The 16249-nt window shown below is 38.4% G+C and overlaps 1 protein-coding gene across 3 annotated transcripts in view; it reads left to right on the top strand.

Annotated features, from left to right (window-relative positions):
- PRIM2 (DNA primase subunit 2) overlaps positions 1 to 16249 on the top strand; it is a 164385-nt gene that overhangs the window by 46085 nt on the left and 102051 nt on the right. The window lies entirely within an intron of this gene.

A 16249-nucleotide genomic window follows, 5' to 3' on the forward strand; every position in this document is an offset into this window, starting at 1 on the left:
CAAACGTACAAAAACAGCAAGGGGTCAAACACTTATTTCCTTCACTGTGTGTGTGTATATATTATATACACACATATACTTTATCTTGTGCTTACAGTGTATTGTGGAGTATGTTTCTTCTATTTGCTTGTACAGTTGGATTCAGAAGTATCATCTGTGACACAACTTTCATTATTTAACCTCTAAACACTAGTACATGGATTCACAATAAAGACCTGTCATTTTTACAGCATTAGGCTATATCTGAGTGAATTTAAAGCCCCATGCCACACGTCCACCCTTCCCTATCTATCTTTTATCCCCATCTATTCATAAAACGTTGTTTTTTTTTTTTTTTTTAAATATTTTTAACCAAATTCTAAACTATCCTCTCTGTTTTTAAGTTCCTAGTGGTTTTCTTACATTTCTGAAGTAGTCTGATGGTAGACAGTGGCAGTGATATGCCTATCTCCTTGAGAGTGTTCTTGACTAGATTTAGTAAAGTGTCTTTTGTTTTCCAAGAATCCATTGTGCTATAATATGGAGGCTGTTATAAAAATTCTGTCGGCATCCAAATACCTCTGGATCTGTGTTAATGTGTATAAATTGTTGTTCTGGTTTCCACAATTACTCATAGAGCGTAAATTTCGGCGGCGAGGACCGCCATTGTGGCATATGACATTCAGGTGTTTTAACATGATAACTCTTTGAACATAACAGAAATCAATAGGCTGAAGTACACGGCGATCCTTGACATCTGCTGGAACATTCAGACAGTCTTATTGAGCTTTAGCTAAAGCTCAGATTTAGATCTTGCTCTATGAAATTCAGATCAATACAATCCAGCGCTATTCTGGGCACGCTGGATTCTTTTTATATGGTGTACTTTTCTTCACCTTTCAGAGAAGTTGGGAACAGTTTCACTCTCGTATATAGTTAATAGAACTAGCGAAAGAGGTAAACCACAGAATACTCAGGAAGTCTACTGTAGGATATGTTATTGAATTATTAAAAAGGCAGTTGGTGAACACCTCCTATATACAGCATAGTGATATGTGATAATGACCTCTTGCAAGCCATGTTGGTTAAATTATGGGTCTGTAGTGGCTGGACTGCATAATGTCTATATGACAGATCTGTACTATGTCCAGAGACCTCCTGACTCTCCGCTAACAGGAAGGGAAGATTGTGCATGTTTGATTTTAACATGTTTGATCCTTCATGCCCATGTTAATATCAGGAGGGGTTTGGGAATAGCTTATTTCCCTCTCACCATTTAAAATATACTTGCATGTTCAGCCAAGCCCAGCATACGTGTTTATCAGAAAGTCAGCAGAAATAGCTTTCAGCATTGTGTGTGGCCATGTAATGGAGGATCATGATCTCCGCGTGGTATGTGGGTTGTTGTGTTTTTTTTTTAAATAAATACATGTAAGAGGATCACATTGCTCAATTCTGAGATTTTAAATTGATGCTTATTTCTGCAGAACAATTAAGCCCCTTTGGCTCTGTGCATCATTGTCTGTTTCCACTTTCTGGATATAGGTCTGTTTAACCAAATGGTTTATTACTTAGAGAAATCTATTTGGGTATGTGCTGACAGGACTAATTGCAGTAGAAAATGTCCAGCAGCAAAAACCACCACAAGACCACACATTTCCTTGCTGAAATGGTGCAATTTTTCTGCTGAGAACAATCTGCTGTGTAAATGCCTCACGTGCTTATAAAGTAGAGGGGACGCTCTGGAACCCATTAATTCTGGAAATTGGCAGGCTTGGGTCACTGCTTATGCTTTTATTCTGCTTCTTTTGATGGGTAGAGTAGTGTAGTCTGCTGATAGAGCAATCCTAAATTAGTGGTATTTGTTGGGAGCCATTACACTAAACAGATGCATGTCATATTGGCTTACAGTAACGGTAGGGGTTGTCTTATTTGAACAGGCACAATGTAATATTTTCTCTGCACTCACTGTGGCTTAAAGAAGGCAACCACGTTTTAAGGAGAAGTTAGACTCTAACCTTTGCAAAGCTGGTGATAGCAGATGATCAGCAATGGTTAAAGCCAACTTTTATTTCAACTGCTTCCTGCTAATTAGTGTAAGGCTATGTTCACACATCATGTTTTATTCTGCATTCTTTTTCTGCAGCAATATCTGATCTCTTGCCAGGAGATTAAGCATTTTTGTTGCTGTTTTCTTGCTTTTTGGTGCGTTTTGTCAGCGTTTTTTTCACTGCCCTTTTGTCTCTGTTATGCATGTACATAAAGTTCAGTGAAAAAAAAAAAAAATCTCATTCTGGTTTATGCACAAAAAACGCTGAAAGAAGTGACATCCTCTATCATTCAAAAAACCATGCAAAGCACAAAATCCTGAACGAAAAAACCCATGATGTGTGCATGAGATTTATGGAGTCTCATAGACTTTGCTGGTACTGCAAAACGCAGCAGAAAAAATCTAAAACGCTGTTAAAAACATGATGTGTGAACATAGCCTAACTGTACTTCCAGATTGCAAGCAGTTAACAGCAATTAGGTGAACAGTTATCTACCAGAGATGGCAGCGGAGTTTCTCCCACGCCATCAGCTGCAGGAGCTGTAATACACCGCTAAGCTTGGAGATGTGCTGGGACAGAAGCTAGTAACAATCCCAGCACTTTAAAGGGAATCTCTCACTAAGTTTTTGCTACCTTATCTGAGAGCTGCATAATGTAGAGGTTGAGACCCTGATTCCAGCAGTGTGTCACTTACTGTGCTGCTTGCTGCAGTTTTGATAAAATCCTTGTTTTATCTGCTGCAGATCTAATTTCTCTGAGTACTGCTATGTGAATAACCCATCCACACCACTGACAGCTTTCTGTGTGCACTGTGTATAGGCAGAAAGCTGCCAATCTGTGTTGAGGGTGGGCTTATACAGAGCTCATGAATATGCTTGACTACATAGCAGCAGGTTTATTAGTCCTCTAGTGATAAATTCACTTTTATCGGCAGGAGCTTATCAAAACTACATGAAGCAGCCCAGTAAGTGACACATTGCTGGAATAAGGGTCTCTCTGCTACTATATTTTGCTGCTCCCAGATTATGTAGCAAGAACCTATTGACTGATTCCCTTTAACCCTCGCATGCCGCTGTCACTAGTGTCAGTGGCATGTAAGGAGTTTGACAAAGGGAGACTTAACTCCCTTTGTTAGCACCTCTGCAGCAAAGTGGTACGAGGGGAGGGCTGATGTGTTGCTATGGCAACCGGAGACCTAACAATGGCCTTTGTGTCTGCCTTATACGCCAGCCTTTGGCGGGGTCTAGTAATAGTAGGTAATGCACTACAAGTAATGCAGTTCATTATCAGTGCGATCAGAGGACCGCATATTCAAGTCTCCTTTTGGGACTAGTATCGGTAAGTATTGAAAACAATAATGTGACAAAATCCCCAAGATTCCAGTCAAAACAAGAAAAAAAAGAACACATCCCCCTGCAAAATGACAGTATCTCCTTATTCATAGCCACCTGTTCTATAAAACTATTTATTCTGTACTTTGGCTGCTGGTTAATAAAAAATAATAATGAAATTAAGAGTGTTAAAATCTATCGCAAATAAGTAGTGATCAAGTTGTATGTATCCCCAAATTGTTTGACTAAACAGCTTGTTACCGAAAAAAACAAGCCCTCAAGCAGCTTTGTAAACTGAAAAATGAAAGTTGGGCTTTTAGCATATGACAACCAAAAAAGCTAAGATGTCTTAAGTGATTTTATTTTTTTTTTATGCAAAAGTAGTAAAACAGAATTTAATTTTTACCATATTCGTATCGACGCTCAGAATAAAGTTAATCTGTCAGTTGTACTGCACTGTGAACCCCGTGAAAAGTGAAATAAAAAAACAATCCAGATATATTGTCATTTTGTTTATGCCCACCACCCCAAAGAAATTAGAAAGGGATATGTATTGTGGTTCTGTTGTATTTATTCATAATCATTCCTATTGTATACCAATATGATTCTTGTTGTATACCGGTTAACAATTAAATTAAAAAGAATTTAAAAATAAAGAAGTTGTCAAATAACGTAAATGTACCCAAAAATAGTACTGGCAAAAAAAAACACCCTCCCACATACATCTACAGAAAAATAAAGTTATGGGTATCAAAATATGATGAACCACCCCTTAAAAAAATAGTTGTTGTTTTTTAAGTAAGTTCTTTTGAAAAAGTTGCATACCTATATACCTTGTGATGATCGTATCAACCGCGGAATAAAATTAACATGTACGAGTCAGTTATACCTAACAGTGATCAATGTTTAAAATAATAAATATAAACTTTTCCATTTTTTTTTGTTCATTTTTCCCTCACAAATCGTGTAATAAAAGGTTTCATGTACCAATGAAAACTACATCTTGTTGCACAAAAAATAGTCCTCATGTGGCTCCACAGATGGAAAATATTATAACTTCGAGCTCGTAGAATATGGCGACCCCAAAAAACAAATGATCTTTTTTTTTTTCATGTTGTATTTATTGTACAAAAATAATAAAACATAAATAAAACTATAGAAATTTGACATTGCCATCCTGACTTGGAGAATAATTATAACACTTAATTTTTGCAGCACGGTGAATTGTGTAAAATTTTAAAATACTAAAGTCCATTTGCTATTTTTATTTTTGTTCTGTCAGACAAGGCTGCATCCTGTCCCCATTTCTCTTCAGTTTATATGTAGAAACTGTTCATGTATAGGAAGGCTGGATTTGCCAAAAAAGAAGGAATCAAAATTGCTGTATGAATTACCAATAATAACCCTTTTACGACCTGTGACATATAGGTACATAATAAATTGTGTCCCGGCATTTGATCAGCTGTTATGTGAGCAACCCGCTAATGTTAACATGTTAAATGCCTCTGTCAATCACTGACAGTGGCATTTAGCATGATCGTGTCAGAAGCTCGTCACAAACTCCTCCCGTCGGTGCCCCTGTCACATGTTCATGGGGCGCTGATTGGCATCTGCAGTAGACCCCCATGCTAAGCCCTGCTATGTGTAGCACAAGCAATAAGAAGATCGCAGTTTCAAGTCTCCTAATAAGACTATTGAAACAAGTAAAACGTAAAAAATTTCAAAAACATTTCCTTTAAAAAAAAAAAAAAAAAAAAAAAAAAATATATAAAAGTTCATATCACCCACCTTTTGTCCCATTCAAAATAAAAGAAATCCAAAATGCACATACATGGCATCGCTACATTCAGAACCTCCCGATCTATCAAAATATTAAAAAAATTAATCCAATCTGTGAAAACAGCGCAACAAGACAAAAATTTAAGCGTAAGAATTGCGTTGTTTTGGTCACCGCAACATTGCAATAACAGGCGCTCAAAAGATCAGGTGTACCCCAAAATGGTATCAATAAAAATGTCAGCTCTGCACACACAAAATAAGCTCTCACTCGGCCCCAGATTCCAAAAAATTGAGACGCTACGGGTCTCGGAAAATGGAGTTTTTTTTTTTTTTTTTTTTTTTAAATACAAACTTTGGAATTTTTTTTCACCACTTAAAGAACTTATACATGTTTGGCATCTGCCTACTCATAATGACCTGGAGAATCATAGTGGCAGATCAGTTTTAGCATTTAGTGAACATGGTAAAAAACAGTTGTGGAATTGCACTTTCTTTTTGCATTTTTACCACTCTTGAAATTTTTTTCCAGTTTTCCACTACACCATATGGTAAAATCAATGGTGGTGTTCAAAAAGTACAACTCGTCCCGCAAAAATGTTTTTTTCAAACTGCCATATTGGCAAAAAAATAAAGTTGTGTCTCTGGGAAGAAGAAGAGCAAAAATCAAAATCGGAAAATCTGTTGTGAAGGGGTTTAAATATTCAGACAATACAACATTGATAGCAACTCGTGTAGATGGAATGAAGGACTTATTATGGAGTGTCAAGATGGAAACCACGAGCATGGGACTCCTACTCAATACAAGGAAGACAAAGATATTGACCACTGCCAGTTATAACTGGAACACATTTGAGATGGACGCCAACAAACTGGAAGTTGTAAAGGACTTCACCCTTCTCAGATCAATGATCACTCAAGATGCAGCATCGATACCAGAAGTCAATAGGAGAATAGCTATGGGTAATAACCAATGAAGTCACTGTACAAGGTCTTCAAATCGAGGAACATTTCACTGGAGATGAAGACGCCGCTCGACTTGCCTACTTTGGACCTATCATGCGAAGAGAGCAATCACTGAAGGACATCATGGTCGGAAGAATAGAAGGAAAAGGTGAAGAGGAAGACCAGCAACCCGATGGCTTGATATTATCAAGATAGCGGTGGAGAAGACTCTGGTGGACCTATCTAGGCTTGCACAAGATCGATCTTCCTACAGATTGTTCATCGATCAAGTCAATATGGCTCGAGATCGAGCTTAAGGCCTGTATTATTATTTAATATTTGTTCTCATTAAGGGTTAGTAAAAGTTTGTTCACAAGTTATATGTACCGCAAAATGATGCCACTGACACAACTCATCCTGAAAAATCAAGCCTTCATACGGCACCCCCCCCCCCCCACACTGCCGTGTAGTTCAACCCCTCCCCCACCACTGATTTCTGTGTACACATTGGAGGCTCACTGCCTATGCAATCTGTGGTGGAGGATGGGTTATAGAGCAAATTGGTAGATCTACAGTCAATAAAATATACATCACTGGAATTGGGGTCTCTGCCCCTACATCATGCTGCTTTCAGATGAGGTAGCAACAACCCGATGACAGATTCCCTTTAAATGCATTACTTGATGTTTATTTTCTTAGGGATTTAGGAAAGTTTACAACTACAAATCTTATAAAGTATTTCATTTTCTGTCAGTCCAAGGCTCCTCATTAGCATTATTTTTCAGGACACTTCTTATCGTAGCCATTTATGGGCTAGAAGTTTGGTTCCCCATCCCCCTGGCCATGCTCTCCATTCACTGACTTGTGACTTGAACCTCACTTGTAGTAGCCAGGTCTCTGAATGACCCAAGACTTGTGATGCCTCCATCTCTGCAGTCACTGGATCAGTTTTATGCACTTGGTTTCCTTAATTATTATCATAACTCTCTAAACCACAAGATAAGATTAAAAAGCGCAAAAGAACTGAAATCAATGGTATTGTGTCACAGCATGAAGACACTGGAGAGTTGTCACATAGAATAAGTCGATGTATTTTCTGTTAGTTATCAGTAGGGGGAGCTCTTGTGCCATTAGCTACACATTGACAACACATCATATTTATAAAAATGGTCTGGAGGGAGAATGTAACTAATAGCTAATAGCTGTTGTCATTTGCTTCACCTTACAAAAAAAAGAAGTCCTCCATTACAATACTTCTTATAATACTTGTCTCTGTGAGGCAGAACGCAGTACATTCCTATAGTCTGACTTTACAGCCTCTATGACTGACTTGTGTGCTGTTAGTACATTACCTTTTAATAAATCATACACACAACTATGCAGACCTCTCGAGCACAGCACACCATACTAGAGAATTTTTGTGTTTTAATGAGAGCAAAGAAACCTACTCTGGAAATACAATGCACGTTGTTCACACTGATGAATAGAGCCAGATTCATCATTTTCTTTTTTTTTTCTCTCGTGGTATTTGTTGAGATTTTTTACTGAAAATTCTTCAACATGGCCCATGTGGTTTGTGAATTTTGCTCCTCATCAAAAATCCTCTGTTTCTGTCTTTAACCATTTTTTTTCAATTTTCAGCACCAAAAGTCACACGTGCTGCTAAAATGTTGCAAAATGTGCAATAATTTTGGACAAATGTAAAATCATTCCAGGGAAAGGGGGACTACAATACACTTGTTTAAAAAAAATTTGAGCTAACTCAGAATTTGTGAATTAGCTCAAAGCATCTGAAAACTGTGACAAACCTAATGTACAGTGGCGACCAAAAGTTTTCTTTTTTTTTTTTTTAAAGTGTGATTGTCTGTCTGGTTGTTGTAATGCGATTTCCCTGGTGATGATTTGAAAGTACATGAAGTTGTCATCGTGCAAGACCTTAATTTTAACCAAAATGCTTTTGAATATAGGTATGGTCATTTAATTAAAGAAAACTGACTTCGAAAAGTTTTGCATACACTATTTATTGATCACAACATAGAGAGCAATTCATTGTTTATAATGCCATAACTTAGTATTTTTTAGCATAACCTCTTGATTTAATTACTGCACCACACCGACGAGGCATTGAAGTCACCAGGGTATTCAAGACATCTTGAGAGATCTTGTTCCATTTGCAAATCTGCAAACAATTCATCTTTATTGCTATAGGTATGGGCCCTAGTTTGTCGCCCCAACTCATCCCAAAGGTGCTTCATAGGGTTTAATGCAGGTGATTGGCTTGGCCATTGCAACAGATGAACATTTTTCTTTGCTAACCAATTTTTGACTTAATTGGATGTGTGTTTAGGATCATTGTCTTGCTGGAATTTCCACCCCTGCATACTTTGGTTTTACCATGTGGCAGCATTACATTCTCCAGTATATCCTTGTACATGGTAGCCTTCATATTTTCATCAATTCTATGCAGAGGGCCAAAGGCAGATGAAAAGCAGCCCCAAACCATGACATTGCCACCACCATGTTTCACAGTAGGTGTCTGGTACCTTACACCTTACATCATTAGGTTTTGTAATTGGGCGGTATATACTGTATAATGCTTGCCTTCACTACCGAACAGATTGAACTTGGATTCATCCGACCACAGCACCTTAGACCAATCTGTCTCTTTCCATTGGTTGTGTTCTTTGGCAAACTCAAGTCGGACCTTCCGTTTCTTTGCAGAGATGAAAGGCTTCTTAACTGGAACTTGTGCATTCAACCCTACTGCTCTTAGCCGTCACACCACAGTTTGGCGACTCACTTTGACCCCATATTCTTCGTTCATTTTGTGCGAAATCTGTACAGCACTTTTATAGACATCACATACTGACTTTTTCTTAATAATGTGATCAACTCTGGAGGAAGCTTTCCGTGGTCGTCCACTTCTAGGTTTGTCAGGTGTTCAATAATCATCTTTTTCTTTAATATACATGACGCTTGACTCTGAGAACAGGTGAATTCTATAGCTGCCTCTTTTTGGCTTTTGACTTCACTCTCAGAATAATAAGCTTCCTGATATCTGGTGATAAATTTGGCTTTCTTTTTGCCATGTTTTAACCTAAAAACACGCACATAAAAAAAAAAAAATTTTTAGGCAAAATTCAAATATCCATGACTAAATATGCAAAACATTTGGCCCAGCAAATGTTGAAAACTAACACATAAAAGGATAAAACAATGTCGAACACAATTTTTGACCTTATAGCTGACAACCATTTGCTTCTGGTTTACTAAAATCACCAGGGAAATGGCATCACAACAACCAGACAGAAGAAATCACACTTTAAAAAAAAAATTGCAAAACTTTTGGTCGCCACTGTATCTATAAAGAAACAAAAAGCGAATACATATAAGGTGTACTTTAAAAAAAGCACAAATTTTAAAGAATGTCACAAAAGAAAACCCCAAAAGCAATTCAAAATTGAAGGTGCAAATTCAATAATGAACCAGGAGTATGATGATTGACCTTATTATGTAGCACTCTACAGATGTCTGTACTTTTCGGAACTGATTTTCCACTTTTGGTTCCTCCATACTATTGGAGTGATTTTGTAACTTTTTTTTTTTTTTTTAAAAGTCCTCAATTCATAAATCTGACTACATGTACCGATCACACACAATTTTTTAAACGTTTTAAGAACTGTGTAAAATGGCCAAAAAGCTGCAGATTTTTGTGCACAAGCCGCTCATGACAATATTCGCAATATTTAATATTTTTTTTTTTTATTACAAAAGCTGGTGCAAAACCACTTTATAAATTGCATCCAGAGTTAATCCATTCTGCCTCCTCAGTGTCTCATTATTTGGAGTTAGTCCATGGTGTGTTGTTAAGCTACGTTAACCCTTCCTATGGAAGTCTCGTCCTTGTGATAGTGATTCACCATATCGGTCAGCTCCCCCTGCTTGGAAGATGTTACTAGCAGTCATGAGAGCTGTGCTCCATGGCAATTGTTCAGTTTTTGACATGGTTTTGAATACATCATGGTGGGAATTTATCATGACTAGCATTTTGTATACCAGCCTTGAACCATTAGCCCACTGCAGTTAGGGGTGCCAAATGTAATAAGAAATTTGGCCCATCTTTTGGCTATTCATGCAGCAGAAAACAAAGTGTATGCCAGCCATGAGCCACAATTCGGCTACAATGTATGCCAGTTTTTTGGTGCACATTATAGTATATCTGTTGTGGGGAGTAGGCAATACAACAACTTACGAACTCCTGCCCGTTTTTGGAAAATTACTAAGGTTGGCACAACATGACAAAGTCTCAATTTGTCTTAAATTCCAACAAATTTTGTGACACTCTGATACCAATTTTCTGATGTTCAGGGGAAGATAAATCCCCCATACTCCCACCCATGCACCAAAAACATTGAGGAACTGGACATGTTGTGAACACCCAGAGGCAGCCATGAGGATATACCTGTTTATTATAACTCCTTACTGGATGAATATTGATGTGTGTAGTTTGGTTAGTAAAATGGGCAACTCAACTGGTGTCAGGAACTCCTGCCATGTGCACCCCAATTGCTTTCAGTGAGCGCTCAGTCCCAGTTTATTATTACAGGTCTTGTATGCTTTTAATCAGGCATCATTTAGTATTATTGAGCGGTCACTTCTGGACTCTTTAGTGGTACCTTGCACATTTCTTTCCGGCATTTCTCAATGGTTAATCTGTACTTTTCTTTCATTTTGAAGCAATGCTGAATGTTTTGTTCTGGTAATGAACCTCATGCCCATGCTCTGACAATAAGCTGTTTTTCCCCATAGTGGTGTTTCTCATTTACTGTAACACTCAGATTCTGGTGGATAATTGCTTTGTGTCACACTGTATGGATTTCCTTGTTTAATCACTGCACATTGGTAAAATATTCATAAATGCGTTTCTGGGGAGAAAACGTATGATAGACTACTGAGTCTTTTGTAAAAGTAATGGACTCTTTCTGGCACTGTGAAACACAAGCTGCTATGTAAAAATGGACATCTTCTGACAGACTGCCAATACTACACACAGGAAATATTCAGACCCTACATGGAATAGAGCAAAGAAATAAATGCAGCAGCGTGAGGGATGGAGGACGACGGTGCAGTAGTAAGAAGCTCTGAGGATCACTACACTCAAAGGGAGTCTGTCAGTAACATTAATCCTCCCAAACCGTGTGTGTGTGTATATGTATATATATATATATATATATATATATATATATATATATATATATATATATATATATATATATATATATATATATATATATATATATATATATATATATATATATATATATATAATATATAATATATATATATATATATATATATATAATGTGTGCATCTTATAGTCCGATAGATATAAATCTCTCCGATAGATTATATCTATCGGACTATAAGTGGAAAAGTGCGTCTTATAGTCCAAAAAATATGGTGTATGTATATAGATATAGATAGATATAGAGGTGTGTGTGTATATATAGATATATATCTATATGGATATCTATATCGATGTATATCTATATCGATATAGATATTCATCGATCTAGATATACATCGATATAGATATCCATATAGATATACATCGATATAGATATACTACCGTTCATAAGTTTGGGGTCATTTAGAAATTTCATTATTTTTGAAAGACAAGCACATTTTTTTTTCAATGAAGCCAACATTAAATGAATCAGAAATACCCTCTATACATTGTTAATGTGATAGATGACTGTTCTACCTGCAAACGTCTTGTTTTTATTGCAATATCTACATAGGTGTATAGAGGCCCATTTCCAACAACCACCACTCCAGTGTTTTAATGGTACATTGCGTTTGCTAACTGTGTAAGAAGCTAATAGATGTTTAGAAAACCCTTGCACAAGTATGTTAGCCCAGCTGAAAATGGTTTGGCTGATTTAAGAAGCTATAAAATTGACCTTCCTTTGAGATAGTTGAGAATCTTGAGCATTACATTTGTTTGTTCTATGGAAGTCTCAAAATGGCCAGAAAAAGAGAATTTTCATGTGAAACTCGACAGTCTATTCTTGTTCTTAAAAATGAAGGCTATTCTCCATGCAAGAAATTGCCAAGAAACTGAAGATTTCCTACAATGGTGTATACTACTCCCTTCAGAGGAGAGCACAAACAGGCTCTAACCAGAGTAGAAAGAGAAGTTGGAGGCCCTGCTGCACAACTGAGCAACAAGACAAGTACATTATAGTCTCTAGTTTGAGAAATCGACTCCTCACAGCTCCTCAACTGGCAGCTTCATTAAATAGTACATGCAAAATGCCAGTGTCATCGTCTACAGTGAAGAGGCTGGCCTTCAGGGCAAAGTGGCAATGAAAAAGCCATATCTGAGACTGGGTAATAAAAGGAAAAGATTAATATGGGCAAAAGAACACAGACATTGGACAGAGGAAAATTGGAAAAAAATGTTATGGACTGACGAATCAAAGTTTGAGGTGTTTGGATCACACAAAAGAACATTTGTGAGACGCAGAACAACTGAAAAGATGCTGGAAGAGTGCTTGACACCATCTGTCAAGCATGGTGGAGGTAATGTGATGGTCTCTGGTTGCTTTGGTGCTGGTAAAGTGGGAGATTTGTACAAGGTAAATGGGATTTTGAATAAGGAAGGCTATTACTCCATACCCTGTGGACAGCGCTTGATTGGAGCCAATTTCATCCTACAACAGGACAATGATCCAAAGCACACCTCCAAATTATGCATGAACTATTTAGGGAAGAAGCAGGCAGCTGGTATTCTATCTGTAATGGAGTGGCCAACGCAGTCACCAGATCTCAACCCCATTGAGCTGTTGTGGGAGCATATTAACCTTATTGTACTCAAAAAGTGCCCATCAAGCCAATCCAACTTGTGGGAGCGGCTTCAGGAAGCATGGGGGGAAATTTCTCAAGATTACCTCAGCAAATTAACAGCTAGAATGCCAAAGGTCTGCAATGCTGTAATTGCTGCAAAGGAGCATTCTTTGACTAAAGCAAAGTTTGAAGGAGAAAATTATTCTTTCAAATAAAAATCATTGTTTCTAACCTTGTCAATGTCTGGACTATATTTTCTATTCATTTTGCCACTCATCTATATATATAATTGTCTTATCCCATCTGTCTGTTGTCTGTCCAGGAAATCCCGCGTCGCTCATTGGTCCGGCCGCGGCCAATCAGCGACGCGGGATTTGAGAAAAAGATGGCGGCCGTTAGCAGCTCATTTGCAGGATGGAGGTCAGCGACGATGCAGCCGGGAGATGAGGAGGCGCGAGGCGCTCATCTCCCCACTGCTGGCAGCAGAAGTATCCCGACCGGCAGCGGCGCTGCTGACCTCCATGCGGCTAGGGTGTCAAGGGAGGACCAGAGAGTGTCGCTGCCGGTCGGGATACTTCTGCTGGGCGCAGCCGCTCATCTCCCGGCTTCTCGCAGCGGAAGTAGCCGCACAGGCAGCGACACTCCCCGGTCCTCACCAATACGATTCCGGCAGCGACCAATCAGTGATCTTGGCGCAAAATTTAAACAGCGGCCGCGACCAATCAGCGATTTTACAGCAAAACCAGCCAACCGCGACCAATCAGCGAGATTGGCGCCAAATTTAAACAACGCTCTGCTGATTGGTCGCGGCCACCAGCCGGAGAGGGAGTGGGAGTGGAGAGGGGTGAATATTCATGCTCTTTAATAGCGGGCACAAGCAATCGCCTGGCAGGAGCCGTCCTGCGGCTACACTGTGTGCCCCCTATTAAGGAGAATGAATATTCAGTGATCCACACGCCTATGGGCGTAGGGAGCGCTGAATATTCATTTTCTTTAGCAGCGGGCACACGCTGGAGCTGCAGCAGCGCTCTTGCCTCCTGTGCCCCACTCCTCCTACGCTGTCGCTTCCCCCACACCCGCTACCAGCCACAGAGTGTATGTATGTATGTGTGTATATATATATATATATATGTGTATATATATATATATATATGTGTATATATATATGTATGTGTATATATATATGTATGTGTATATATATATGTATGTATGTATATGTATGTGTGTATAAAAAAAAAAGTGCGTCTTATAGTCCAAAAATACTGTGTATGTATGTGTGTGTGTGTATGTATGTATATATATATTATTATTATTATGCACACGCACACACACACACACACACACACACACACTGTGTGTGTGTATATATAAACGCAACACATTTACGTGTTTTATGTGTGTGGGTTTATATATGTGTATGTATATTAGTGTTTACATAAGAGGCATGTCGGTCTTTAAAATGTAAGTCTTTTAGATCTTTTATCTGTTGCTGCGTTCCTTGTTCTCTAGCGTTTTCATTCAAATTAGATAATCAGTGCTCTGTCATACCCAAAGCACCTAACAAGCTACTGCCTCATGGGTTGTTTCTCCTCTCAGCACAAGTGTCTTTAGCTTGATTGGTCGCTCACTGACTGATTCTTTGTCTGGCGCCTTGTCATACACACTGAGCTATCCTTCAAGCTAATGAGGCTGGAGCTGGGTGAAACAACCTGGGAAGCATTTAAGTGCCCTGGATGTGAGAAAGCGCTTAACGTTTCATTTGTATATGAGTTAAAATGCTAGTTATTCTGGAATACAGCAACAGATAGAAGATGTAGACTTGTAGATGGATTTACATTTTAAAGAGAATCTGTCAGTAGGATCAACCCTCCTAATATAAAATGTTTAATAAAATTATACCTTGATATTTGTGATCCAATGTCATATTCCAGAGAAATCCATGTTTTTCCTTAATATGTAAATAAGCTGTTAAGCTCTATGGGCGGGGCATAGATCTCCCTGAGAATCTGTCTCCAAAGCTGCTTATAAATGAAAGGGGGTATTATGAGTATGAGACAAGTGCAGGATAACTCTGTGGGGTAAATGGCAATGGGGGTGAGGACTTGCTCACCTGATGAGCTTGTGGCCTGCACAGCTCCAATAAAAGCTGTGCTGTAATTAGCTGCTGCAGTCACGCCGACAGAAGGAAGAGCTGCTTCTTCTAAGCCGTGACTGACTGCCAAGTATTGGCCCCTGATAAGAAGCATTATGCTTGCTTAGATTTCTAATTGTTTTGTCCAATTTTTTCAAAGTTTGTAAAAATGGAGGCTCTATGTAAAAAGGTCTGCACTGACTAAACAGTTTATTCATTTTTTTTGTAAAAAGAAAAAAAAAACAACAAACATAAATCACATTGATGACTTTCCTGCAAACCCATAGTATCGGAGTATGGAGGTTAAAATATGGAAAAGGTCCCTGTGCAAATGTTTCCAGACTGTATTGTATGTGTCCTGGTTATTGTTATATACCTGCGTTGAATGAAGCTTATGTTTGCTCCTATTGCTTTCACTTTCTACTCCTTGCACCATAGTGACCAGTTCACTGCAATCGAAACCACTGGGGGAGAAGAGGCCATTGCTCTGCCTCTGCGATGATGATGATGATGATGATGATGTAGTAGTATGACTACAGCATTGTGCATGAGGTTAAAACAAAATCCATTCACCATTCCTACATGGTTCACCTCATTTAGGGGAGTCAATGAAGTGATGCCAATGACTGATTTAATGGCTCCTTTAGTTATAAAATACAGGTTTTGGTAAAAGGAATTCATCATTGGTATAAACTGTCCCCATACACAAGCAGATACTATTAAATTGGACAAAGTATATAACATGGCAAAAAATGTCTTCCGCCAGGCCATGATTATTTTTTTGAGCCCGCCACATTTTTTGAATTGACACTGTATCAATGGCATTTCATAGAATAATAAAAGTTATTTGTACTGATTTCTTAACCCTCTGCTTGCAGGGGCATCTTATGAGATTGTGTTGGCGCAGCCTGAATGTATAACTTTGTAGTGCAGCATCTGTTCCATTTATTGGCCGAATGGCTACTATGATAAGTGTGTGACTGGTTACGTTACCTTACTGGTATGAAGCCGATAACAGGAATTTACCATACACTCCTTGGTGCTGTCAGTAGTTTAACTGTGAAAGTGCTAAAATATATGGTATCAAAAAAATAGTTAATTTATTAGAGACTTAAGAATTATGAAGGGAATTTAGGAAGACTGGCATTTCACACACCCGTATTCATCAACAAGTCTGCCTCTGTAAT

This window comes from Phyllobates terribilis, unplaced genomic scaffold (genome assembly GCF_046119375.1).
Source record: "Phyllobates terribilis strain yellow unplaced genomic scaffold, ASM4611937v1 Scaffold_3__8_contigs__length_932513732, whole genome shotgun sequence".
In the NCBI taxonomy this organism is placed as follows: domain Eukaryota; kingdom Metazoa; phylum Chordata; class Amphibia; order Anura; family Dendrobatidae; genus Phyllobates; species Phyllobates terribilis.